At 40.2% G+C, this 26,909-nt stretch overlaps 1 protein-coding gene across 4 annotated transcripts in view; it reads right to left on the bottom strand.

The window, feature by feature from the left end:
* Positions 1-26,909, bottom strand: part of IL1RAPL2 (interleukin 1 receptor accessory protein like 2) — a 344,044-nt gene that overhangs the window by 65,460 nt on the left and 251,675 nt on the right. The window lies entirely within an intron of this gene.

The following is a 26,909-nucleotide window of genomic DNA, read 5'->3' as shown; positions in this document are numbered from 1 at the left end:
AAAACTAAGTCTTGCTCCAAATATTTTTCAACATTTCAACACAAACCAAATGAACTTTAATAGCAGAATTAACCTGTAGCTCTCTACCACTGGGATTATCTGTAGCAAAAACATCAAAAAGGCCACGACTTGGAACATTTTTGGTTGCCCTCAGTGCACTGAGGTGTGTGAACACTGATCACCACGAGCACTGCTCTCAGCTCCTGCTCCTTCCTACACTCAGTGACTGCCCAGAGCTATCACAGAGCTCAGGCAGCTCTGCCTGGTGACACAGTGACAGTGTTAGGATCACTTCTGCTTGGTGAAATACAACATAAGGGGCTTTCCTGAGGCCCTGCAATCCCAGAGCCCATTTCAGCTGGGTGGGGAGATGTGGGACCTGACCTCTCACCTCTTGAGCTGCTCAGCTTTATGACATTTTCATACATTATTAAATTACAATGAATAAAAAATAGTTTGCAGGGAAGATGCTATTGTGTTCCATGCAAACACCTTATAATTTTTTTTTAAAAGCACCTGTGCAAATCTGAAGACTCTCTGGTTTCCACTGACAAAACAGGGATATTCATATTCCTACAACAACTGTATTTGCATTTAATATCTCATCCCTCTCAGCCTGTTTCTCCTGTAACAGTCTGTAATTCTTTTGCCCACTTCAAAAGTCCTGTGTTTCCTTTTATTGCCATTAGCTAAAACCAGTTCCTGCTGAGCAGTGTAGTAGTGTTGACTTCTGATACACGAGCTGAATCAGCTCCTGGATGTCTACAGCTATTTTCTTTTTTAATTCAATTTCTCATTTTGCTTCATGCTGTTATTGTTATTCCCTTGAACAATGGAGGCAGGACTCTCTGTAACAATGCACAATAGGTATGGTGCAATAATAAACAGTCCTTTCTACACATCCCAGCTTCATTCAAATGAAAAGTACCCACTTAAGAAAAGACAAAACACAAAAGTGATTATTACCTGACTTGAAATCAGAAAAAAAAGATGAGAGAAAAAAAATTGCTCACATGGGATTCAACTAATATTTCAAAGGTAAGAATGCAGGAAAGACTGATGCCGTATAAAATTCTACTGCTTCTAAATGAAGCCTTAGACATTTAAATTAAATGATGCATTTGCACACAGGAAATATCTAAGATTAATAATATGATGAAGACATCAGCTCTTACCACAGCAATGGAAAAAAAGTTTTGAAATACAAACCACTGAATTGATGTTTAACTATTTTGAAACCTATTTCAGTTTAAAAAGCTGGAGGAATACAACTGCCCAGCAAAAACCAGACTGGAGTTTACAGGCAGCTCCGACCCAGGGTAACCATCAGCATTTCCCAGGAAGGGAGGAGGGACCACCCCATCCCCTGCTCCGGGCTGGGCTCCTGCCTGCCCCGGGGGTGTTTGTGGAGCAGGAGAGGTGATGCCAGTGCTGGGGCAGGGCCAGGGCCAGGATGCAGCTGTGAGCAGCAGCCACAGAAGGAGAGCTTTTGAAAAACCAGATAATGCAGCTCAGGATTAACAACTACTGTGTAGCTGTGGAATTGGTTCAACTATATAAATACAAGGCTGTCTGCCCTCAATACAATTTTAAACATTTTTTGGCTTTTGGCCCTTTTCCACTTCAAGGCTATTTTTAAGCTGATTTAACTTCCTTTTGATGAAGACAAACCCCACTTCCTCATCACAAAAATTTTCTTTACATGGCCAGCAGGAATGCTCCACATACTTTCTTAGCACTCCAGAAACATCCCAGACACTTGTGGGATTTGGTAAATTCACACAGGAAAGATACCAACATCCCCATACCCCAACCCTAACCCTTATCTGAGACCCCCAAGTCTTTAAAGGAGGGATCTCTGGCTCCAGACAGCAGGACCATGGGTGACAGCAATGGCCCCTCACACAGGCTGTTCTCTATCCTCTCCACAGGTCAGATGATGGGATGAAAAATTTCCTATAGACAGCAAGAAAGCAAAGGTTTAAACCTGTTTTCTGTCCAGTCCCTACGTCACCAGGAAGAAACAGAGATGTCTGTGCCCCAGAGCACAGCCTGCCTCTACCTGGCCAGCTGGATCCAATTGTGTGTCCATGGAGGAAAGCCCCAAATAATGACAACAAACAACACCTGTGAGAGGCTGGATGTTCACCTGCACTGTGAAGGTTTGCCATTTGGTCAAATTACACAGGTATTTTCAGCAATTCCAAAGAACACATTCCTGAAATCTGTGTTAACCTTCCTCTCCAAGCTATCAAGTTTTTGTTTACAAAGTCCTAGTTAGACAAAATGTTTGATTTTTGTGTTGGTCTCAGATACATGTGAGTTGATTGAATTTTAATTAATTGTTGAAGGCATATTCCCCCAGAATGGGAAATTTGAGTTCAAAGGTTGTATTTTACCCAAATTCAAACTAAACCAAAGTTTTATAGTGGAGGATATACAACCACCATGATAAAGCAGCAGTATAAGCTCTGCTTATAAAACAAAGTGTACTATCACGTTCTAGCACCATTTGGTGAAAGTGAGGACCCACAAAGCCTTAGACAAATATGCTACAGCTGGAAAGATACAGTAACAAAAGTATAAGATTTCATGTTCAGTCACACATGGAAAAAAACAGTCCAGGACTCATTCCAGCCCTGTTGTGGGGGAATGGGAGCCTATTAATCACTGACAGGTCATGCTAGACAGTCCTTGTCCTGTCAAATGAGCCAGGATATACTTTTGCTCCCAAGGCTGAGAGCTGAGGAAATGAGCCATGTTCTGTAAAAATGGTTCTTTTGCCCTCACAGGTCATAAACAAGTTTAACAAATTTAAAGGAATGAATTTGTCCAGGTTTGCAAATACCACATGTGGACTTCAACTTGGACAGCTATGAATGTATGATATGTCATCTTCACTATCAGTGCAAATGTGTTGATGGCATTGATTTTACACCAACAGTCTCTACCACATTTGTGGAGACCAGAAAAAAAACTCAAGAAACCCAAACTACAGAACATGAGAGAAAATTATGAAGAGATTGTCATTTCCATTAACAAAATATGAATCTGGGCTGCAGGAGTCACATAGTTCTGGGCTTCAGCAGACACAAAAAATAGTTCTGAGTTGGGTAGGTCACACTTTGAACTGTTACCTGACAGCACAAGCAATATTCCATGTGTAGTTTTGAGATAAAGGCAGATAATAAGTGATATAACTCTACATTCATGTGAATGTGAGCTGAGCTGATGCTCTGTGAGTAGAAATAGGGCTCTAGATCAGGCAGCTGCAGTATTTCTGAACAGTGTTTTTGTCTTAAACTTTCAAGGTCTGAAGGTATTCTCCAGCTATAGTGTTCCCAGTGATGCTGCAATATATGGAAATAATACATCTCTGGCTTGGAGGGGTTTCAAAATGAAATTTCTAAACACTTCTATGCTTTCAAAGTTCTGTCTGAATAAATCACATCAATGTGTTCTGCAGCAGTCCTGCCACCACTCACAAAGATGCACAAGAGTAACTTCTGCTCTCTGTGAAAGCAGAAATGCTGATTATAGTGGACTCTAATTTAGATCAGCTTTCCAAAAAATCTACTCAAGAGGTTCAATTTATCTACAGGACTCAGTCCTCAGGCATGTTTTCCAACATCAACCACACATAGCCCTGGGGCTTTTTGATTGAGAGTAAACTCATAAACTTACTGGTTAGATAATTACTGGTTCATCTATAAGTAGTGATTAGATTTGTAAATGTAACTTGCAGCATCTAAATCTACCAATTTACAATGGGTAAATGATTTGAAAAACAAGCAGACTATTAGTGCCACAAACCACTGAGCTGATTGGCACATCCTGAAAGCATTTTGCATAATGCTAATTCTTTGAAAGCAGTCCTTCCTACAAGAAGCTACCACTTGGCATAATGCTAAACCCTTCTGCTTTGCCTTGGGCTGTTAACTGACTAAATGATCATTAATTCTTTGGAAATAACAAATACCTCTGAGATTAGCACTTTAATGTTGAAGGGAATCTATTTTGGTTCAAGGAATATAGTGAATATGATGCCAGTTTTATGCAGTGCATTAATATTTCTAATTATCTTTAACACAAAAACTCAGTAATATCTATTCAGTCTAAAATTTACTTACTCAAGCATCTGCTGTGGCTAAGGCAGCTCTCCAAACTCAGTTTGGTTGTTTTCACAATCTGCCACCGATCCACTTGCCCTGTTTTAGGTTACAATGTAAGATGTAACCAAAAGTATGGATTCTATTACCATCTTCATAAGCTGTTAAAACAGGTGGGGCAGGGTTCTTTATCTTCGCCATGAGTCAGCCCTGATAACTCACTCCAGGGGGCCATGGTCACTGATGGAGCACCAAGGTCTCACAGCATGACTCACAGAATTAGTGTCCCATTTCAGTGCTCTGCTCTGAGGAGAGGAACCAAGTACTCCTGCCTGTGTATAAGGGGAGTTTTGGAACACCATGGGCAGCACCTACCACTGGATTCCCAGAGGACAAGAGCTAAAGAACCACCACTGGAGAATGATTATATCTTTCTACAGGATCACCACTTTGACAGAACCACATCCATCACTTCAACAGGACTGCAGCCACCATTTAATCAGACTGCTACCACCACCCTGACCAACAGGTGCCAGGTTGTATTCTGACTCTGTCAGTTTAAGCCAGTGTATCGTTGCCTTTATTTTAATTTTCCTATTAAATTGTAGTTCTGACTTGGAATCTTCTACTGGCTTGCTTTCAAACTAGTACACCCTATAAATTTCCACTAATGGGTTTGTACATTGGGATGTTGGAACCCAGGTCTTTGGTGTGCCAGTTATAACCACTACCAGAAAACCAAAATCAAGACCTATCCACTCCATAAAGCCATGAGAAGCACAGAGGTAGGAGGAGAAGGCATAGGTTTTACACAAGAGGATAGCTTAAGAGTCTGGGGTGCTTTTATGCTGCACAAATTTTTTTCTGAATCAAGTCAGACACCTCTAGCTTTCTCAACTAATGGTACTGATGACTTCCAGAAATTTCACATTAATATAAGTACATACAAGCATTATGGTGGGTCCAAGGATTTTGCACTTTATTGAAATCAGATCAAAGTGACATATCAGTAGTTTGCCTTTGTCTTTTCTCATTTTAGCCAAAACTGATTGTAACTTGGCACATCATCTGCTGGAACATCAGTGGTGTCAGTAGCCAGGGATTGATATAGTTGATTCCTTGAAAGTCATTCAGCATTCGTCAGTCTCCTTTGATTCTTCAGGCTAATAAAGCATAGTAGCCAAGCCACGGGCATAATTATCCTTTGAGTTGGCTGCACTTCTACATTCACATGGTCTTTTTGTGCCTTTTTCCAAGAAGCCATTGTTAGAAATTTCAGATGGCTCAAAGACAGTCTCAGAAATCTATTCCCTTTTCCAAGGAATTCCATTGTCTGTGGATCCAGCTGTACCAAGTCAGAGATGAGGGCCAGGTCCTCAGCAGGAATCGCAACTCTACCACACCACCCTTGGCAGCAAAGGCACAGCAGGAGCGTAGCAGTTATGTCCTAGTTCCATTAAAATGCTCTGTTTTGATTTTCTTCTTAAATATGTCATCACAGAGGGGTTACCTTTCTAACTGGACCAGCAGTGTGTCCATCTCCAGAGCCATCAGAGATCAGCTCTATCAGACATGGTGGAAGCTTCCAGCAGCTTCTCACAGAAGCCACTTCCGTGGCCCACCCTGCTACTAAAAACCAGGCTGTGCCAAATCGACACACACACCAACTGTATTGTACCACTTTCATGTGAAACACTGGAAAACAGATGCCAGAGAAGGGAACAGGAGCTATGTAATTAACAGTCACTGTGAAGTAAATGGGAGAAGAAGTTAAATGAGGGATGGCAGCTGGGTATTCTCAAAGCTTCCACTTAGTTTTGAAATAAAGGTTGAGCCTTTTATTTGCAGTACAAAATTCTATCTCACGTTGTCATAACCTGAGGGCTGACCTGAGCCCCACTGTTGTCGAAGGGACTGTTCTCCAGCCAGAGCATGAAAGTAGAGAGGTGCTCAGTGAGAAACATGTCATGTCTGAGCAGGCAATGCCCTCAAAATCACTAACAGCTGGCAGGTTCTTCCACACAGCCATATATCCACCCCAAACCTATCTGGGTTTTTTGGTATGTGCATGATCTTTTTAAGCATAATACCGTGGAATTCTGCCAGAGTAACAGTGGCAGGATCTGATTTACTACATGGCAAAGCAGGGAACAACGCTGTTTAAAACAGAATGGTGCAAGCTAGGGTATCATCAAGCAACTACCCAAGATCCCCCTCACGAATCTGTGTTACCAAACCCACTAAACAGAAGCATATATACACTCCATTATGTTCAACACCACCTTCCCATCACTGTCCAGAAAAATAACTTAGAACTGCAGTTTGAATTATGACAGTACAAAAGATACCTCTCTTTCATGATCTGCTTGAGTGTAATATACATGGCAAATGATATTAAATCTGTTTGTAAATGGCTTAGAAAAGAGTTAGGGGCTAAGATTATGCTGAGGAATTCTAACTTCTGCTTTTATGGAGCTTAATAGGGTTAGGCACCATGGCATCTCAGCCAGTCAAAACCATGACAGCAACACAGTGTACAAGATGACATCAAATCAAAAGATTTTCAGATAGAATCAAACTGGGACAACTGAAACAAAAGAAAAAATCAGCAAACACCTGCAGAAAAGCTGCCTAACAGTGTTCTAAACCATATGAAACAGATGTGATGAGATTCAATTTTTAAAGTATTCGCAGGAACGACATCTACATTTAAAAACATGAAATGAAAGTCTTTCATGCAGCAGCCCATAATAATTCTCTTAGGCATGGAGGAGAATATTTGCTGTAATTATGAGTATTCACTAGTCCAGAAGAAGAACATAACTATCTTCCAAACATTACCTGTAGCAAAGCCTTATTTTTATGACAATGATTATTTTTGTGCTAAAGCATTGAACTCAGTGATGCCAAGTTATGTAATTGGAGACTGAAAAAATCTGAAGCCTGTATTTAGAGATTCAGATAATCTTAGTACACGTAATTTAAGGAGTAATAGTCTTATTCTCTAAACATGTTTCTCAAGCCTTTAAAGACTATCAATAAACCGAATATCACTTTCTTCCACCAGAGCTGTTCAAAGCCTCCTTGAAGGGAAAGGGAGATCACTCAGAGCAGAGCTCAAGGATGTTTGCAAACTTCTCTCCTTTTTTTGGTATATTGATGTGCTGTGGCACAAATCCCATGCTAATAGTTTTCCAAAGGTTCCTTTATAGCCAGACATTTACTTTTAAAGCCCCCTTTGCAGCTGAGAGTTGTGTCCTGGCCCAGCACTGTCTCCAGTGAAAAACCTGCAGGGGATGGGGAAGTCAGCAGCTGATTTTGGCACATACTTCCCCTGGGCTGTGTTGGATGGATGCCACCTATTGGGTGAAAATCAAACACTGGCCTCTGGTTAAACCCAGGTCTGGGTTAGGAAGCATCAACAGTAAAGGTCAAAAATAAACAGGCCAGATTTCCAAAGCTGTTCTCCTTTCCCTTACACTCTCCTCTGGATTCTCAGCTGCTCTGGAATTATGCCTCTCCTCAAAAAAACTTGCTCATAGAGCAAAAGCCAACCAAATCCACTCTCCCTTCCCCAGGCCCTTTGAAATCTCACAGCTCAAAGCAAACTGGGAGCCACACATTCCCAATGGGCCTCTTTTCCCACAGCACCACGATTACAATGGAAATCAGAATCCTTTTCTAGAAAAGCTCATGCAGCACAGCCCACTTCCAGCTGTGTTACTACAGAACTGAAATGGAGTGAAGCACCTCCAGAATTCTTCATTTCATTGAACATTAATATTGTTTGAGAATAACCATGCACTCCTACTACTGTGATCCCTGTCTCTTATCTGAGCTGAAGTTAAGCAAAAGCATTTGCACTTTCCACTTCTAAAGATCATGCAAGCTGACTGAGGGGAACTTTCCAATTACATCTGAGTGAGGATTATATAGATGAGGCCATAAATAATATCAGAGCTACTGAAATGACCTGACAGGACAGAAAGATTTATTTCATAGTTTATCTGAACACTTTTGTGAGACGATGGAATGAAGCTTGAGTGTTCAATTTAATCCCTTCCTTGCTTTTTTATTGAGTCAGAAGATGTTTAAAGAAATTTATGTGGCTGTTTGAAAGTCAGAATTTTTAATAAGTGACACAGAAAAAGAGATTACAGTAAGGAAAAGACGCAGATAACACAATACTGTACATAAGAAAAAAAGGCTTTGCAGTGACTTTCCCTATCAAGGCAGAGGGACAGAAGATATTTTTTTGTGATTTATCCACACAGTTTCCTTAATCACTGCACTTAAGAAAATGAGGGGGGGGAAAGGACAGTTGTTAACTTTATTGCAGAGCTGCAATATATGAATGCAGAACTTCCCAAGGCACAGCATATAGAGATGAATATATGCATGTGACACAGGGATGAGGCTGTGTGTGCTGACCTACTCTGCCCAAAAGCAGAATTCTGTGGCTCAGTTGTCCATATGGATACACAGTGAAATAAAATGTTTATTCCATTAGTACCAGCTTTATCTTTCCCTTCTACAGAACCAATATTTCAGCTTCAACACTGAAATCTCAGTCTAAATAAGAGTGAGAAGAACACCTGAACTCTTACACAAATTGTTTATAGGGTTGTGGGGATGTCTACTCAGAAAGACATTTCTCTGAATATTGACTTTTTTCTCCACTTAAGATATGATTTTGAAATGGTTAAAAAGCTAACTGCATAATATCTCCCTCAGTCACTTCAGATTTACTGTTGTTAGCTAATTAAAAACTCATCACAGATTTAAAAAAATGCAGAATAATTTAGATTTAAATCTCATGTAACTGTGGCTTTAAAGACTTACTTGCAAGCAAAATATGATATATATGCAGAAATGTCTTTCCAAGTGTCTGCATGAAGCATAAACAGCAGTAATTCATCTCTAAAGGACAGCTAAAATATGCACTGCTTTGAATTCTTTCAATATTGTACACAAGGGATTGGTGAAGAGAATCAAGTGCCTTATGCTGCCTGGTTGTCTGTATCAGATGGGTAACAATAAAAGGGAAAACAAAACCATTTTAAACTCTTTTAAGCCCATATGCTCAATTTCACTGGCAATAATTAATGATAACTCCAATACTGCATGATTCAGGGTGAAGAACTGGAGACAGAATCTGTGCTCCTCTGGAAGAGTTACACAATCCATCACACACACTTGCTGCTCTGCTTCTGGCACAGTTGTGTAGTCCTGAAGATCCATGTGGATGTACAGATTTATCCCTTCACATACAGCCAGTACAGATTACACTTAACCACAAACATGCAACAAAAGTAGAGTCAGGATCTCTGTCAGTATCCAAGCAATCCTGCCAGGGTTCAGGGAGTGGAAAGCATAGATGCCAGTGCTTGAATAGAATGTGAGGAAATTACTCAGACTTTAATAATACATACATCTGAGTAAATGGCCAGGAGAAGTGATGTATCCTATTAACAGACCTCAATTTTAGAACAGCTCTCCTGAGCCTGGATGCTAGATAGAGACACTTCTTAAGTCTCTCACTTTTTCTTTTCTTTTTTCCTTTTAAAAAGATCCTTTCTTCTCCATCAGAATGTTTTCATGTTGCTTTTCTTCTTGCTGACAGGTGATAACTTTCTACAGCTTTCTGTTTCTCTCCACCTGTCTTTCTGACATTATTTTTCTTTTTTCCTTTCCTCCCTTCTATCTCTGCTCCACTTTTTATTGTATTTCATCCTCATCACTAACTGGTTCTTCCTCAGAATTCCATTGAATCATACAATTCATGGTGAATACAGCAATGGATGTAGGATGTTCTGGGTCTACATAATGCATAATTGCTCTAATTTATTCTTAATAACAACAACTTGGTGATAATGAATTAGCCCTTTTGCCTGAATGCCCAGTGACAGCACATTGCAGGCAAAGGGACAAGATGTTTGATTAAGGCAATGGCTCTGCTACATTTCCATCATTTTCTGACACAGATGGGACTGCTGGGAAGCAGGAGAGGACTAGCTGGAAAAGCAAAACTTGCCTTGGGGAAAGTTCACTTGAAGCCAATAAATTGGGTCATTAGCAGCCCTGGATAAAATACCATGTCCAGACTTCTTATTTTCCTGTTAATTTGCAATACCTTTGAAAATTTGGTTCTTTACCTCTGAGAAGTTGGGGAAAAGCACATTGCCTCCACACACATGGAATACACATATACTACACTATGTTAAAAAAAGCCACAGCCTAAAAGGCAACAATTAAAATTCAGGGAACTAAACAGAGAAAGAACAGATAAAAAACCTATGAGCATCTGTTTTCATTTTATCAGGATATCTCAGTGCCTGAAGTTGCAGATGATGGTAAAACCATCAGGTACAATGAACATGTCCATTCCTGGTACAGCTATTTATGAGCTCATCTTTCAGGTAGCACAGAACAAACTTGAGATTTACTCAACAGGATAAGGTTTTGCAGGCTCCTAGGCAAACCACAAGCTTTATATATTACTTTTCTCTGGTAAGAGGCAGAATCAGACTATGCACCTCCATTTCCTTGGGAATAGCTAAATAAAACTTTGGGTTTAGACTTATTACTTCATAAAATAGAGAATGGATGAAAAAAGCAGGCTCTTCTGAGCACCAGAAACAGCTAACTTTCACAGTCTATTTTACTCTTCTACCTTAACATGATTCCAAATGGAATTTTCTAGCAGAAAAATCAGAGCTAACTGCATTACCACAACAGCTTCTGGAATCAAATCCCTCTTTTCAGACATTTAGGCATATGTAACTAGAGCTTAGCTCTTTATTTATAGAGAAATAAAACCAGAAGTAGAGTTGGTGCATAAAAAGCAAGCATAATCTGATATTTGTTTTGTGTAAACTCAGAATATCAAAGGGGTTTATTAAAACTATCTGTTACCTCAGAATCTGCATGTACAGGCACAGACATTCAACACTTAGAACAAGAAAGTATTTTGAAGTATAAGATATCTTTATATTAGCATAACTATATAGCAGGGAGTGTGCTGGCATAACTATTTCAATTTTTTAAGTCCTGAAACTTATTAAATCATACCTTTGCCATGCAGGTCTATCTTCCAGATTCACCACTATTACAAATTATCTTGCAGCAAACAAAACTGGAGGTTCTGGAGAGATTTTGGGGTGGGAGCCCTATGGTATATGAGCTCTGTTTTGTTCTGGAGCAAGACAATCTCCAGGACTCTGGGGTCTGCATCTTGAACACATTCTGCCTTGGCCAGTTATTAGAAATAGCACATTTTAGCCTGAACTAGGCTATTTTCTCTCATGTACTGGTTCTCTATAGAGTGTACTTCATATTCTCACATAATTGACAATTACAAACTAGAAATTTCCCTCTGGCTATGGGCCAAGGGTCAGATCCTGCTGACTTTGAAAGGGTTTTAAAATCAAGTCGTTTATATAACTCCAGGTTCAAGAGTTTAACACTGGACTAGTGTTTTGGAGGGACAGAGGCAGAAGTGCCCTGTGATCTCCCACTCTGGGCTCTCATTCCACAAACCACAGGAGGAGGTCAGACAGCAGCACATCTTGGGCAGAGTCCAAAGTTCCTGGCTGACACTGATGGAGAGCCACAGGCTGAGGAGCTGCTGCATTTCTGTATCACCTCCCCTGAAAAAGGCTGTGCTGTAAGTCTGGGATACACTCACAGCATTAACACAACATTCATTCTTGTTACGCACTTCAGCTTAATAGACACACGAGCTCTCCATCACCAATTCCAGCTCCCTCTACATGTAACTCACAGACTAAGCCATGTCGTACTGTGTTGAACACAGCAGAGATTCTGGTCTTTTCCTCTTTGCTTCTCAGGATGAAGCTGACATATAAATCCTCTGCTAAGGATAGCGTACTGCAGGGGGAAGTTTTATTGCTGATAAAGCCTGATTTCCAGCTTGCCACAATGAGGATGAAACACAACACATGGAACAGCTCTCCCAGCCCTCAACTAACAGTGAAATACCTCACAATGGGTCACCTTCTGCCTCTCTGCAAACCCATGGTCTGCCATGGTCACCATCCCATCCCCCTTCCCGCTCTTTCATGGCTGCAACACTGATGGACACACATCCATCAGAAACTGCTTCCAGGTTCTCTCAGAAGCTGCAAACCTTCCGACAGATGGCTCCTCCTTCCCTCATCTGCTCTTAAATAGGTGATAAACATGGATTTTAGCACTTCCATCAGGTAAATCATTCCCACCAGATTTCTCTTCTACAGACCAGGTTGAATTTAAACCCATAAAGCTCCCAGGCTGTGAAGCTCAAATCGTCAACACAACCGAATCCTACCAGAGACAAGGAATATCAGTGCCAAAAGACACAGAGCTGGGCAGGAGGGGTGGTATCCATACTGGGGAATATACATGGACCACATCAGGAAGGAATACTTGTAACTCAGGCCTGAGTCTCTGGGGATTTGGCAATGTTTTATTAATGTGCTGGCTCTCTATTGTCATTCAAAACACAACTGGAAAACAAAAATGCATGAAGCTTTACACATCACACCAAAGGGTTTTATTTTCCCAAGGTTAAATGTACCAAGGTTGGCTGATACACAGAACAAGAATGAACAAACCTCAAGGAAAAAAAAGTAAAAAGAAAAATCACTGACTTTTTGATGGTGCAATTGTGTTTTCTCTTTGTGAACATCTGAGAGAATCATTCATTCATATTCTGAATGGGAAAAGGCAACTGAAACAGGTGGTCTATTACTAGATCCATTAAACAAGAGATTTATGCATTACATATCCATCTTGAGGCAATTAGGTTGATCTTTTTTTTTCTCTTTTATGGCTTCATTGAAAATTTTTGGCAATAAAGCAATTAAAAAGTAACTATCAAAGCATTTATCTATGACATCAAAGACAACCAGCCTTTATCAGAGAAAAGGCTTCACTTTCCATCTTTAGAAAATACAAATTTAGAGGCAACATTCACACTTAAGACAGTGACATAATGCTGCCATTGTTCCAAGCCTGAATAGTGAATGATGGGGTATGGACTATCTAAATCATTGTTTGCTTTCTCTTTTGGAAAACGATTCTTTTAAGTTTGACTTTAATCTCACGAGGCATCCAGAGAAATGAAATTGCTGTAAAATAAATCTTGAAGTAACCTTGCTGCACGTGCTTTGGGTTTGTACAGACACTGCACTAATAGGGGAGCACAAAATCCACATGGAATAATGATTTTCAAAGCTCAGGTTGATGTGGCAGCTGGAGCCAGCCAGACACTAAAGCATAAAACAATGTCTGCTGCAATCGGCTGCAAGTTCTACAAAGATTTTTTTTTAAATACTTCACATCAGTGGTGGAAACCAGTCTGTGACATGGACCCCAAAGGAGAGGCAACAAAAAGGGGATATGCAGAACGTAGTCCTCATAGTTCCTCTCCCCACCCCCCCAAAAAATTTCAATTTGTAGATTCTTTCTTCAACCACCACAGCAGCCAAAGCCAAACCAAAACAATCCAGGGACTGGGCACACACTGACTGAGAGCAAACCACAGGGACTGATGCAATTGCTTCAGGTGTAGGAACCTGCTGTGGCTGCCAGACTGTGCCTGAGCATGGCCTCATCCCTGGAAATACTCCTGGTCAGGTTGGACAGGGCTCTGAGTGGCCTGCTGTAGTTGAAGACATCCCTCCTCCTCGTAGGGGTGATGGACTAGATGACATTTAAAGGTCCCTTCCAACTCAAACTACTCTACAATTCCATAATTTTGGGCACTACAGATGATTCTACCTCTCCAACCACACACATTGATACATTTCAACAGCAAAGATCAGAAGTATATTAAAGAAGCTGACAAATGGAATCTATTTTAATAATTTGATTATAGAATTTAAATTGCCTGCAATGAAGCGGTGAACAGAAAGAGAGAAGAGGTACACTGCCAAATTCATCAACATCTTGGGATTTTACCAAGAGTCTCAATCTTGTTAAAATTTACAGCTTCTTAAATCATAACACAGTGGATGCTGAACCAGGAAGGGTCTTAAGAGATCAGCTCACCCACCCCTAGCTCCCAAGGCTGGCCAAGTATTAGTAAGCTAGCAAGAGTTAGTTGCATTTTTTTACTGCTACTCTGAGTAAATTATTATACAGCCTGCTCTCTGTTGTGTGGACAGTCAGATGTGGGATGACATGGAAAGCCATAAATCCATTAACATAAGCTCTGTGGGATACACTGTGGGAAATGGAGAAGCTGGATAGCAGTTCTTAAAGTGCAGCTCTAATGATGTACTTACAGGTAGAGTGCAATCTACATTTACAGGAAACAAAAGGCAAAAAGCCCCTTGAGTCTGATATGTAAGTCAGTCTTGTGATTTATAAAGAACCAATTCTTGACTTCTGAAAGCCAATAATTCCATATATCCTAAAAAGCAGAATACACAGCCACACAATATTCTATAGGATTAAACCCAGCAATTACATTCAGTTCAGAGCAGAACACACATTGCAAATGGAGCTCTTGGTCTTATTCCACCCCATGTTAGATAAGTTCAGTAGTACTGCAGCACATTGTGAATGATGGATGAAATGAGAAATCTCTGCTCAGTGCACAGCAAGTACCAACTCCCTCCTGTGCTGCATCGTTTGCTTTCAAGGTACTTAATATGCAACTTCAGTGAGAGACATTCAGAAAATCCCAGTGAGTCCATTTGTCTCAAAAATAAAAATAGAATGTTGCAGTTTTGTCCCTGGGCTTCAGTTGTTTTTATTCAATTTTGATTTTGTTTCTGCCTACCTCCATCCAGTGAGCTCCCTTGTCAGGGTGCATTATGGACTCAAAACATAAACATCTACCACTGCTGGTTGCTCAGTTACAGGAGAGGTTTAAGAGACTGGTTGCTTCATCTCTCACTAATCAGACAACTTGTACTGCATGAATACTTCTTTTTGAAAATGTATGGTAAGTGAATAATCCATCACTTTTTTTAATCAGGGGCCACAGAAGCACATTGTTTTCTGCTGCACTTTGGGCAGCTTGACTTCTATAAAATATAATTCAAGACACAAGCAGTTTGGATTGGCTTTCACTGAGCTGATTTTCCATTAAATACAATTTGCTGGACAGAATTACCACGGAGGATGAAAGATTTAGTCTTTTGCTAACAAGGAGCACAAGTTGGCTTACAAAAATTTATGTCAAGGTTTAAGTCATGGCTTCCCTTTTGCTGGGTTAGAGAGTCAATCCTCCCTGGCTATATTACTGTGCTGTTTCAGGTTGTTGTATTGAGTTCATGGTCAGCTGCTATGCTGCTCCTGAAAAGTTAAAATTGCCAAAACCTGGCGATGTTATTTCTTTGTCTCTCTAGTCCCTCACTCCTGCTGGATAGTTTGTATCATCAATTTACTACTTGCAATAACTGCAGACAATATATTATATCCTACATGCATGAGCAGAGGTCAGAAGTTGCTTCATTCCTGTCTAAATGCAATGGTCCTGTTGTAATCCCATTAGGAATGTTTAAATAAGAAAAGCAATAAAACAGTTTAATACCTGAATGCTCTTCTGCTGCATCTCTATAGTAGTAATGGGGCATGGCAGGAAAAGAAAAGGATTAGCCCTACCAACACAATTCCTCCCACGAGGTTGGTTCCTTCAAAGGAGAAGACAGGAAATTATTTAGAGATTTTATAGTGTTATAGTTTTATTTACTCCTTTATTGGCACTGTAAGGCTGCACACACAGCCTTTATATAGAGAATTTATTACTAGACACAGAATTTCAGTCTAAAGATACAAAATTTGCCTGAGGAAGAACAGTAATCTTTCCTGTGCCCTTATGCCAGGCTCCCTTTGAAGTCCATGGACCAAGAGTGTGAGGCACATATTTAGCACAGGGGAAGTGTGGGATGCCAGGTTTGCTGGATCAGCTGTCCAGGCTCCTTTCAGCTGACAGCATGGTGCTGGCTTCCAGGTGTCAGGAAGGTGCTTATGTTTCTTTCTCAGCACCATCCAACCTCACTATAAATGTCTGTAAATTTGTTTTAAGCCATCATTAAAGCAACATCCACCGTGGGAATGCCCTGGGTGCTCCACTGGTCCGTCACTAATTATCGTTCAGCCAATGTGGTATTTTAATAACACCCAGCTCTAAAAATGCATTTATTTTTATGTACATATCAAAGCCCTGACAGCTTTATTTGCTTGGAAGGGAGGGTGGAACTGTTCCAGCAGACTTTCTATTTTCCACCAATTCCCTCAAGGATATTAAGGGCAGAGAGCAGAGTGGGTAATTCCCATCTCTGGGTAGAAAATGAGTCAGACTAGTTATGCAACAGAGGCTTTCACTGATTAAGAAGGATGCTATATTCAGGTAGACAACTGGCCAGAAACAGATGCTATTTGTGGGCATAACTGAGAATTAGCAAATTGGCTGTTTATTAAAACAGGTGTTTGTGGGGACTCACGTGTCTGACACTGCAGATGTGACATCCTGCTAGAGAACATTGGTTCCCTTCCCAGTTACACTCACGCTTCAACTGAGTTGATGCAGGAGCTAAATTAGATTCAACAGAGTCAGCATCGTCTTTGAAAACTGGTGATTTCAATCAGAGATATAGCAAAAAAAAAATACATGTTTTTACTCATGCCAGCTGTTCTGCTGCCCATTTTTGATCTCATAATCATTCATTATTGTATGGCCAAAAATCCCCCAAAATCTGCTTAAAAATGTTTCTCTGGTTTCCATTAGAAGAACAACAACCAAACCCAGCAAGCAACCTCCTCACACATATTTCCAAAATTCCCAAAGATCTAGACAAAATATACCCTATTCATACCACGAGGAACAGCAACACAAGGAGAGCAATGTCTCCTCAGATGAAAATTATGCTCATGTCAGAGCAGGAACTACACTGACTACACTGTCACTATAAGACCACTCCTTTCCTACTCCATTCCCATTGATCCTAGAGTTCTAGGTGTGTCTGAAGTGTCATCACTCGGATGCCATGGGCAGCAGGCTTCCTTTTGGGAGTTCACATCATTTCTTTAAAAGGCATGCCATGGTAGCAGTGACATGTAATACCATGCCAAACATATCAGGTAATTTTTTTTTGACACAACAAAAGACAACAAATATTCTACATTGGTAACACATTAATGATGGGTGCTTCTTCATGTGACTGAACATAACCTTGCTAGACAGAAGTTCCTTTGGCTTGTACTCTAACAGAACAGAGTGAACCAGACTGGGCCTGGATGTATCAATGCTGTTTTAGCATCTCTGTTCATAATTTAGACCCTCAACTACTCTCATTTGTCACCTAATTTTTGCTGTGCCAAAAGTTGACATAAACCAAACTTCTGATAACATCTCCCTAAATGCTTATAGTGATGTTTCTGAACATGATGTCCTTTTTACATGGTTATGTAGGATAACAGAATCACAACTCAAAAATACTATTTGTAGCAGAAATTTGCCAAAGCTCTCTCAATCAAAAGATATTTGTAATTTTAACTAATGTGGCCTTATAAACCAGATTAATGGAAACTCTGACTGGGATTTCAGTGTTTGAGACTGTAGGGTAAATAATTACGGGAGAGGACAGAAAACAATGATGCAGATACACCAATATTTATAAGTTAGTTACAGAAGAGTCTTATATCACAGAAAAAAAAAATGAATCTGCATGGTCAGTTTTGGTGAAATGTTAGTAGAACACCTCACTACACAGCTGGCACTGAATATATTGGTGGGAACCAATGTTCTAATAGAAAATCAGCACAGAAAACAAGATGCTTGCAAATTCCCAGGGAGGATTTACTGATATCTCCTTGAAAAGTTATTCTGCTAACCTAAGGCAGCCACACCCGTTGTTACACACTACAGTGCTGTGATTCACTTGTGGACTTCCTGGCATTTTTTACAGGCAAAACTACAACTGATAACCCCCAAGTGCTCCTAAAAAAATTCAGGTGTTAGGAATCACAAGTTTGTTTAAGAGTCTTCTGACTGAGGAGGCATTTCACACAAGGGAGGTTAGGCTGTGAAGGTCTGAGCTGAATTGTGAGAGGTGGGGGTTTAAAATCCTGACACAGAGAGAAGCAGCATATTTGCCTGCTGCAGAATCACTGCTCAAATGCAACAGATCCCCTCTCAGAGGCAATGTGCCCACAGGGTGAATAACAACTGCATAACTGCACACCACTCACTATGCCAGGTGATATTTAGAAAAGTTAAACCACAGTCCTAAATAAAAGCACTTGGTCAATGATCTTCAGTAAAGCAGATTCCTTATTGCACACAGTGCAGTCTCTTCAACTCAGTTTGCAAAGTGAGTTAAGCAGGAAAGGCAGGTGAATTCCAGTTAAACTAAACCACAAGTACCCACTGCACCTACAAATGAAATTCTCTACCTACTCTATATGCATTCACTTCATTGGGGCAGTGCTCAAATGTTACAGTAAAGCAGTTTTCTGCCTGCAATGTTTTTTAATATCAACAATTTGAATGACAGGCTGCAGAATATTATCTATAAAATGGATTTCAAATTCATCAAAACAGATGAGGAAATAATTAAGAAGAGCTTACAGTAATGTGATTGGGAAACAGGAATCCTGATTTGATCAGCCTGTCCAATCCTAACAGTTTCATTTTTCAAACTCTGCATATTCAGGACTTGACAATACTCTATTCAAAATAGTGTGTCATGTCCAGAAGCATTTAGAGGATGTATCCAAGGAAACATCCACATGGACAATCTCTACCTTCATAAAGAGAGACAAAATTCAGAGAATAGAGTGTTTGCTAATATTTAATCATCTCACTAGTAATGTAAAAGCACACTTAACACACCAGTTGTTTTCCTTTTTAAAATTAAAATTACTGCATCCTAAGTATTTAAATTCTCAAGTCAATCCACCGAGTTTGATCAGAGAAATGTGAAAAACACTTTGAGTTTGCAAATGGTTACATCACATTAGGCCAGGAAAGCACCTAGCACCATTTTCAAACTTCATCACTGACATTATAGCAATGGCATATTCAGCTCACTTAAATTTGCAACTCTGCTGGATATAAAATGAAATTTTCTTAGGTCTTTTAATTAATGCGGTGTACAAGATCATCAGTGAAATTTGTATTAGAGTATATATAAAACGTTGCTCAAGAGTGAGTTTAGGCTCCTGTGAGCTGAAGTAACTGCACACCTGACTGTGCATCAATGAGATCTCCGTGGATGTTTTCATGACTAATTATATTCACTTTTTCATGGGACTAGAGCCAAGAATGTTAAAATTAGTAAGCTTCTCATATAGTATAAGCAGATAATAAAAACCCACTCAGTAGCAGAAAGTTCCAGTCATCATTCACCATGTGGCTTGTTTTAAACTAAAAAAGTATGGCAGAAATCAGAGTGCCTCTGCTGCCTTTCCTCAGATTACTGCTTCCTCTATTTTTTACTTTCCATCCGATTAGGGGTTCTGGGAAGCCACACAACACGTGTCTTCAGTAGGTAATAAAAATATCTCCTAATTTCAAGAGAAGCCTTGCTTTGACTGTCTTTCATTTGGTCTTCATTGGATTGCAATATCTAACACGAAAACTGTAGCTCAATCTCGTTCTAATGGTCGAAGTTCAATTACCTAATACAAACTATTTGTTTCTGCAGGATGGAGACAAGCACAAGGGTATTGAGGATGAAGGTAAGAGCAACATTTATCAAACAGGGATTAAATGAAGCAAAGATTTGGTGAGTAGAATTCCATTTCACTTCTTTTGAAGGACTATGACAGCTTTGATTTTCACAGCCTCTAAGATCAAGACATTACGGTATTGAAATTTTAAGAAATAAAAATTATACCATCAGTCTTTATTTTCTGCATTGCTGCCTTTGGAACAGATTACAAAATACAATTTTCTATTATTTTTCAGTGATGGAGGAAAAAATCACGAGAACACTTAGTCTAGATTTTAATCTTCCTTGCCCACTGAACAGCAGTGCTGTGATGCATGACCCTGACCTTTCCCAGCCCCGTATATTTTGACTGTTTGCCCACTCAGCTCCATCCCTACGTTTTAGTGAGGCCGTAAACAAAAGATGTGGAATGGCATGCCCAGCAAATCACAGAATGCTGAAAAGGTCAAAATAGTAGTGCTGAATGTTTCTACTCTGTAATTTACAGAATATATGAGGCATTCACAGCTTAATAACTCATTCACATGACAAACACTGTAGAGGGAATGTAAAATGGCAGCACATGAATTTCTTCCAGTGACAGTGCTTCCAACAAGCATGGAAAATGGTGCAAACTTTGCCCTGTGGTTCTCTTTCTGGAACATTAATATTGTCTGACTTTCAATGCACAATAGCATATGTCTGTGGATGGTGAAGTTAAATGTCTCTATGTTTGCAGTCAGGCTCAGAGCCCAAAAAGGCAAGGTCCCTGAGACAAAAATCCAGGTCAAAGATTTTTCTATCTGCACTCCTTCTTTGCCCTTCTTGGAGCACTTTCCCAACACCAGATGATTTTATTGTCACAATGTTCCTGAAAACTAGACAAGCAATATCCTCACCTTAAATGGGGATAGAGCCCTGGTCAAGGTCAGGAGAGTTATAGCAGAAAAAAGCCCCACAACTCCTACCAACAGCCCTAAGCCCCTGCTCTCCACCAAGACCGTCTTTTCTACTTCCTGTCCATGGGCTGAACTTCATTTTTGCAGAAACAAATTTGTGCCCATTTCCCAGACACCAGTCAAATGAAGTAAATTGAGAAACTAAACAAGAGATCCTTTAGCCAAGCTCAGCACAGCTGCATGTCTGTGGCAGCTGAAATGATGGTTGCACTGGTTGATGGCAGTGTAATCCTAATGAAATACTACAGGTCCATGTCCTGGACACCCCCACACTACAGTCACCACTTTCAGAGGATGATTTACTGGAGCAAGATGATTTGAGGCATTCCTCAATCATCGTACGTTAGCTAATGCCCTTGGATGAGTGCCTTGGGACAGCTGTAAGTCAGGATATACTGAAGTGCTTCCTCTTAACCACTTTCTTGGAACAACAGATTGATCTATTGTATTGCTGTTTCAAAACTAACTGAAAGGGTGTCTGTCTGACACCAATTAATCAGTTTTTCTATACAGGCAGACTCATGTTGCCCCAAGAGCATATACTGACCTAACATCCACTGAACCCAACATAAGCAATAAATAGTTTATAGAAGTACAGAAAAAAAACTGGAAAGTGCTAAATCTCAATTTCTGACATAACTGTGCCAATCCCATGGATCCCAATGAGTGTAAAAAGCACAGATCAGCCGTCAGAATTTGGCTTGTCTTTCCAAGTCCATTAAAACGAAAGAAAGAAGTGTGCCAATGGACTGTACTGTTCCACAGATGAAAACCTGGATTTACCATACAAAAGGCAAAACAACTGTGGATTTACACCAGCTGAACCAGAGATCCCAGCCCCGGTCTCTGAAGTGCAGCATTTCACCATTATCTGTGAGAGAAGAAGGAATATTAACAACAGACCAAATTAGCATCAAAGCATTAGCAGTAATACACTTTGGGTATTTAGGGAACTACTTCTAAACCTAAATGTGAAACAATTTGTCTCTAATATTCCCTGCAGATTAGTACATAATGATTGCAATAGATGTAAATCCTGTCTCCTTTCCTACAGGCACGTACAGCTGAAATAGCTGTGGAGCTGTATCCTTTGTGCTGCAAAGGAAGGCATGTCCTAAAGACCATCCTCTCAGTTTCTCTTCATTTCCTAGTGAAAATTGCTCCTTTATGTACTTCTGTGAAGAACCATGGAGCTTTTGGTACATGAGTCTGCACTGCTGGGCGGAGAAGATTTTCCAGCACCAAGCCTGGGGGGATTGACACAGCAAGTCCTGTGTGAATCCTGGTGAAGGGAGGGAAACAACGTGTGAGGGTGGGTCCACCCATGGGAAGAACAGGGATCTCCCAGCTTATCTGTGGGAGGAGGTGGATGCAGTGAAGAGCCATGGATGACTGGAACAACGTGTGGAGGAACCAGCAGTGAGGGTACCACCTTGCTCCTCCAGACAGCGACAGTACAGGGAGACAGGGCTGTGAGATCAAAGTGCAGTGTGGGGAGAACTGGGGATGGAGAGAACCAAAGTTTTGCTGGTGTTGGGGAGAAGGGGACACTATCCACAGGTCTTCTCTGCCTTTAGTCGCACCTTCCCTCTGCTCTGTCATTCAGATCACTCAGACCTGAATTTGTGGGGTGATGTGGGTCACTCCACACACAGAATAAGGCAGTGGGACATGATTTGGGGCAAGATTGTCACTTATGCCCCATTCAGGCCTTGCACTAGGAAAGAACAATGAGTCTCTATGGGTAACTTTTAGACAGCCTCTTTGCTGACTCAGGACCCACTTGGATCAGGTCACCTCTGATTCCTCAACATTTGTCTCTTCTATGCTGTCCCAGACGAGCTGGGAGGTGCAAAGCTCTGGGTTTGACCTGGCTCACAGAAACCAAGATTTCCCTCTGAGAGCTCCTGATCAGCCCTAGGCTGGAGAATACCTGGGAGGAGCTGAGGGAGGAAAGAAAGGCAGCATGGAGTAAGCAACATCCAGGATCCCTGTTTTCTATAGGCACCCACCACATTCCTGAGCAGTTGCCTCACATGACCCTTTAATCAAACCCCAAATCCAAAGGCATGTCCACAACACTCAAGAGGTCTCACCATGACAAGTATCAGTGCTCTTTCCACACTGCAAGCACACTAAATAAGAATTTCTTACCAAGTTCCCTTTCAAATCACTTACTCTATTTGAAGCATTTTACAGTTCAAATTTTCTGTATTGCTTTCTGTCCAAGATCACCACTCTATTCAACTGCTTATCAAATACCTGTATCTTTAAATATGAAAGAATGCAAGATTTAATGAGCAAATCTGTAATGAGACAGTGCTGGATTGTCTTGAATAAACAGGCTTGGTATGAAATGAATGCCTCAAACATCTTGCAGGGCTTTCTTTGTTAAAAAATATTATTTAAGAAGAGAAGTGGCATCTCAGTGAAAATTAGGACTGTGAAAAGTGAAGTGGTATATTTAAAATGTCAGTAAATGCATGAGTTTTCACTCCTCAAATAATTCCTTCCAGCCACTACTGCAAACTAAAAGGGCTTTTTTATTCCTGACTATTTTTAGTCTATTCCTATACCTGTCAGCAGATGTAACTTTGTACATTCCCTTGCACTTGTTTTACAGTAGCTCTATTGATCTCTATTGATCTGCCTAATAATGAGTCCCAGGGAATTGTTCTGTTAAATCTTTTAGAAACAAAATCTTTCTGAACAGTCCAGCTATTAGGAATAATGACAATCCTCATAAACTAGGTGTTTTCTTTCCTCAGCATCTTTAGAAACAGAGAAACTACCATGGCAAAAAGTGAGTTAAACCCCTTGACATCCTTCCTGTTCAGTAAATGAATTAACACAGAGGATTCTTGCTTTGTTTTGTAAGACTCCTGCTACATTTCTTAAGTAAACACCTGAAAGCAAAACCAGAGCATAGCTGAAAAGCAAATGATATGTAAATTATATATTCAATTAATATAGATCCAAACATGCAAAATTTATTCCACTCGACTAACTCATTCATAAGAAGACTAACTTAACACTGCACTCACTGTAAAATGGTACAGAATTAACAGATTTAGCATCTATTTTGATATTGTATTTTTAGCTTTTTTGCTGCTCTGTGAAACACACAAATGAAAAATAGCAGCCACGGTGCAAGCGGAAGAACTCAGGCAGCTGCTTATACATAGACTGGCTTGATATAGATCCTTACAGATCTGTGTCCAGCCAAAAATCAGCAGAGCACAACTGTGCTTCCTTTCTCCCAGAAATGCCTCTGTCCCACTGCTTCTACACCAGCTCAGAGCTGGCAGCACAACAGCTCCAGGGATCAGGGGGATTTTGGCTTCTTGGTGCCACTAAAATTGTGCAAATGCAGAGGAGAAACCTACTCAGTAATCATGTAATCAAACCACAAAAGAGTGGTTTTCCTTCTTTCCATGTTCTCAAAGCACAAAGAGTGATAAAGTTAGCTGGAAAAGAATGAAACAAATGAATTAAGAAATCAGCAGAGCAACTGCCAACATGTCATCTTGAGACTTCCAGCACAGCATGCTCCACTTGCTGTCAGGCAGCTGTATGTGAAAGCAGATAGCAGATCTTTAAAACTTACTGCTCACAGCCCCAAGACACCTGACTGAGGTCTCAATCTTTAGTCTTCTAAACCACATAAGGAATTCTCAAACTCAGGGATTTGGCACGAACAATCCATAAACACACTTAGGTTTATATGGTCAAAGTAACAGCAAGCTCCTGCTCCAAAAAAGGGGCCTTTGAACAACTCAACTATGAATCACACTGGCACACACTTCAATAAACTCCCAGGCAGAGCTTCACATGGGAGATGGTCTTCAAGGCCTTCTGCCAAAGCCACCCCATCTCCTGGGCACAAGAGCTGTGTATTTTGACCCATACTAACAAATTTGATTTTAATATCATGAAGATAACTTAGGATATTTTTTTTTAGGGAGAACATTTTATTAGCAGAGTAATGCCTTATATTTGCAAAACATATAGTAAGAACAAACATTATTTGTTAATACCAAGGTAGAGAAAGATTAAATGTATCACACAATCAAGAACTATTTCTATACTGACCTCAATGGACAAAAACTAAAACACAAATAATTTTTTTTTAAAAAAGAAAGCAGTAAATGGATAATTAAAAAAAATAAATCTGTCATTATTTTCTAGGTCCACCCAGAAATGAAATGATTATCTGACTTGGTAAAGCAAATGAGTGAAACTATGAAACTATTTTGGACTGTTTCTCCTCTGGGATGATATTTTGTCCTCCTGTCAACGCCCCCCCCCCCCCCCCCCCCCCCCAATCTCTGACTCTGTTTCCCACCACAAGCAAATACAAAAAAAAACAAAAAAGAAGCAAATTGCAGTTTCTGCTTCTCTCTAATATTGACAGGATTGGTTTTAGATCTCTGTCACATTCCAAAGAAAAACAGAAAACACAAAGTACATTCCTGCTCCTCAAGAAGAACAAGGCAGGCTCTGGAACATGTTTGAAGCCTGAAGGAGCTCTTTTATCCACTGTCAATAAGAATGGTGCATACCTGATACCTGTTTTCACTAAAACTTCCTATAAGATCTGAAAGGTAAAAGGTGAATATTGAAGTTTGCAGTAAGGGCAAATAAGCTGTTAAACAGTTAGGCCACTGCCTAGAGGCCCAGGGAGATTTTGAATTGCATTGTGCTAATCATTAAGGATAAAGACAGTAAATAATTATTAATCTCCTCTATTTCTAGAGGAAAGACAGCTATTTCTTTAAAGATTAGCTTTCCAATAGAAAACTAAAATAATCTCTGCAGAACAAGTAGATGGATTAAACTAATTTCTTTTGTAGCTTAGTGGCATATTCACACTTGCATAACTACTGAAAAATCAGGCATATTGGGTAATTTGACTCCATTGGCATGTAAAACACAGAAATTTCCTTTTAATATCTAATGAAATATCGATTAATGTCAATTTTTCAAAACTCCTGGGAGCTTAACAAGATTTCAATGAAGGGACCTTATAGGTCCCTACACAAAACTTCTCCCCACCTTACATTGTGCAAGCAAATAATTCCCAGTCCCTCAAGGCTGTGGCACATTTCAGAGGCCAGCACAGCCTTCCTGCCCCAAGCTGCTGGTGGCCTCCATGAGATTAATGTGTTCCCTGAGAATCTTCCAGCTTTATCTATTTGCCAAGTTAAATCAAGAGGGAAATCGATAAACTTCACTGCAAAAGAAGTTAAGGTTCAGTCATATGAATATGGTTTAGTGGCAATAACCAAACCTATTAACATATCAGAAAAAAAAGCACCATATGCAAATTCCCTGATCTTAAGGGACAACTAATGGATTACATTCCAGCATATAAAGATGCAAGATTTGTATTTCCCTCTGGAGGTATTCCAAAATCCTATTACTGAGCCACATCTCCATGGAGAGGAGGGGGTTTATTTTAATTTTTTTAATCAAACCTCCTTTTAATCAGCCAGAACAAAATGTTTTCACGCAAACAACAACAACAACAAAGAATTCAGTGCAAAACCAACAGAGTCTTGCTGGAACAGGGGAACTTGGAAGAGAAAATGAAGATGAAATGAAAATGCAGGAAACAAAGATGTGTACTCTGAGTGCATTTATTACACAGATGTATACAGGGACAGCATGCTCCCAAAGGAAATCATTAGAAAGTTGACTTTTAAGAAGTTAGACCAGGAGACTGAATTCAGTCTTTTGGGCTGATCCAAACGTCAGTGAGTGGGTTTTGCTGGTAACTCAGGTAGGGTTTTAACTATGGCTCCAGATCCATTTCATATCCTCTTTTAGGGGAAATTTCTGTTCAGCTACAGATATTCGAGGCCTGTGGAGGGGAACCTAAATATGCAGATATGCACCTGTCTGCAGAATTCATCTGGCACTGGCTGGTGTCCAGATCCACTGCTGTCTTCCCTGTGCAAGCCCTTACAGACTCCTGGGTCAATTCAGGTGTATGAGAGAAAGCTAATCTTTAACATTCACTAAGGTCACAAATCATTTCTATTCTCACATTCAAGAATTCAAGTCCCATTTTTAAATACTTCATAACATCCACAGTGCTTCTCTGACACTGTTTGGCACCTGGTTTACGAACAAGGATGTGTCTTTGTACTCATCTCAACTGGTGCCCTGTA

This window comes from Molothrus ater, chromosome 14 (assembly GCF_012460135.2).
Source record: "Molothrus ater isolate BHLD 08-10-18 breed brown headed cowbird chromosome 14, BPBGC_Mater_1.1, whole genome shotgun sequence".
NCBI classification, from domain to species: Eukaryota; Metazoa; Chordata; class Aves; order Passeriformes; family Icteridae; genus Molothrus; species Molothrus ater.
This window is presented reverse-complemented; position numbering and strand designations above follow the sequence as displayed.